The sequence below is a fragment of the Triticum urartu genome, unplaced genomic scaffold (genome assembly GCF_056163025.1).
Source record: "Triticum urartu cultivar PI428250 unplaced genomic scaffold, HENAU_Tu73 scaffold191, whole genome shotgun sequence".
Taxonomy (NCBI): Eukaryota; Viridiplantae; Streptophyta; class Magnoliopsida; order Poales; family Poaceae; genus Triticum; species Triticum urartu.
The window spans coordinates 42,501-45,331 of record NW_028260352.1 but is presented as its reverse complement, the minus strand read 5'-3'; positions in this window follow the sequence as shown (position 1 = coordinate 45,331).

The window sequence follows — 2,831 nt, the reverse complement described above, 5'->3', positions numbered from 1 at the left end:
CCATTGATATAGGAACTTTTGTACCAGAAACAATAGTATCTCCAATTATAGCCCCTCTGGGATGTAAAATATATCTCTTCTCACCATCCCCATAGTGTATGAGACAAATGTATGCATTTCGATTAGGGTCGTATTCTATGGTTACGATTCTACCAGATATGTCTTTTTGATTCCGTCGAAAATCTATTTTACGGTATAGGCGCTTATGACCTCCCCCTCTATGCCTTGCGGTAATGATTCCTCTGGAATTACGACCTTTACCACAACGGTGCCGTCCATGGATCAAATTATTTCGTGGATTGGATTTCACTTGCCTGTCTACGGTTCCCTTGCGTGTGCTCGGGATAGGTGTTTTGTATAAATGTTTCGCCGTATTATTAAGTATTCTCCTTTAGTTTTTTTCTCTATCTAGAAGTGGAATAGAATAACCCGGTTGAAGGGTAATGATCATACGTCTGTAATGCATTGTATGGCCCAGAATAGGTCCTATTCTTCTACCTTTTCCAGGTAGTCGATGGCTATTCACAGCTACCACCTTAACACCAAAGAAGAGTTCGACCCAATGCTTTATTTCTGTCTTAGTGAATCCCGATTCGACATTAAAAGTATATTGATTCTTTCCCAATAAACGAAGACTTTTTTCTGTAAATACTGCGTATTTGATTCCATCCATAAATCGACTTTCCCTCCTATGCTCTGAGTTCCAGTATCGATAAGAATTCGAGTTCTTATTGTTCTTATGTTATGGTATGAATATACCATACCAATTCGTTATGTATGGATGATGGATGAGATTCCATGGATAGAGAGCCAGTTCCAATAGACTTATGGAATGTTCCCGTTCGTGTGCATCCAGCAGGAATTGAACCCGCAAATTTACCAATTATGAGTTGGGCGCTTTAACCATTCAGCCATGGATGCTTAACAGGGATCATCGTACATCGTAAATAACCAATTTTCATATAGAAAGACATATCATAGAAAAATGAAATCGAAAATATTCCGAGATGGCAAATATTCGGAGATGACTATGAAAACACCTCTCTGGATCCTCGAATTGAAAGAGAGATTGAGAGGGATCAAGAATCCTAATTCTCGCTATTTGGAATGGATCCAATTCTATTGAGTCTGACTCATAGTGATCATTTCTCTTTAGCAAAGAATGACCTTGGTTATCAAAGGATTGAACAACCGGGATCCATTTACTTATGATACCTAGTTGGCATTGATAACAAGGATCTAATGAATTATGAGTTTAATAGATCCTCTTTAGCAGAAAGACGTATATTCCTTGCTCATTATCAGACAATCACTTATTCCCAAACCTCGTGTGGGACTAATCGTTTTCATTTACCATCTCATGGAAAACCCTTTTCGTTCCGCTTAGCCCTATCGGGTATTTTAGTGATAGGTTCTGTAGGAACTGGACGATCCTATTTGGTCAAATACCTAACGAAAAATTACGATTTTCCTTTCATTAAGGTACGAGGGCTTCTTATTCCACAAGAACGAAAGCACCTTTTCATTCTTTCATATACTAGGGGTTTTTACTTGGAAAAGACAATGTTCCATACTAAAGGATTCGGGTCCATAACCACGAGTTCCAGTGCACTAGATCTTGTAGCACTTAGCAACGAAGCCCTATCCATTAGTATTCCACATAAGAAATCCATTCTAGAAAAAAATACAATTAGATTAGCTCTTCATAGACAAACTTGGGGTTTGCGAGCCAAGGTAAGATCGGCTCGGGATCATGGGACCCTTTTCTATCAGATAGGAGGGGCTCTTGTACAAAATAGACTTACTAAGTAATAACCCCATAGAATCTATCTATATAAAGATAAAGAGGCAATCGTGTCAGGAAGCGGGTTTTTCTTTGGCCAAAAGGTACTTCGAACTTGGAACGAGCATGAAGAGATTAACGAGACTTCTTTCTCTTTTGAGTTTTTCTGGCGGACCTGCCGCGCAAGATCTTTGGTCTTCCCCTGGAACCGATGAAAAAAAGTGGATCGCTTCTTATGTACTCGCTCAGAATGATTCTTCTCTATCTATAGTTCATGGCCTATTAGAAGTAGAAGGTGCTCTGGTGCAATCCTTACCGACAGAAAAAGATTGCAGTCAGGTTGATAATAGTCGAGTGACATTACTTCGTCGGTCCGAACTAAGGAATCTGTTAGAAATGTTTTGAAATGGATATTGTTCTCTCTTTGATCAGGGATTGCTATATGAAAAGAAGTGGAGTTTGAAAAAGGGAACGGAATGCTCAAACCGGAACTGCTAGAGGAACGAATTTTCAATAGCATAACTTGGGCTCCTAGAATATGGCGCCCTTGGGACAATCTATTTGATTGCAGGGTTTTGTTCCGAAGCAAAGATATCCGCGGAGGCCGGTTCGTTCGTCCTATTCTGATATTCAGGACCAAGAGGTACTGGATTCTCTTTCGGATAGGCCCTGAAAGGAGAAGAAAGGCTGAAATGCCAACGGACCTCTGTCTATTCTCTAATTCACCCGATCCGATAGTACCCGTTTTTGGAACGTCCAGTGCCAAAGTCACTGAATGGGTAAGTCACCAATCCAATCCCTTTGACAAATCGGATGTCATATTAGATATCATATTCTATATATATAGAAATATCATAGATAGAATAGACATATAGAATTTTTGGTCGGCAAATTCGAAGGAATCATTGAGTGAAAAAGGAGCAAAGAATGACAAAAGACGAGACTCTACTAGTCTTCACTCTTGTGGTTTCCTCTTCCTCGGTTTCTGTTTTCTTATTCGGGATCTTGCTTTTCATGGTTCTCATCTCTGCAACTCGCGATTTTCGCG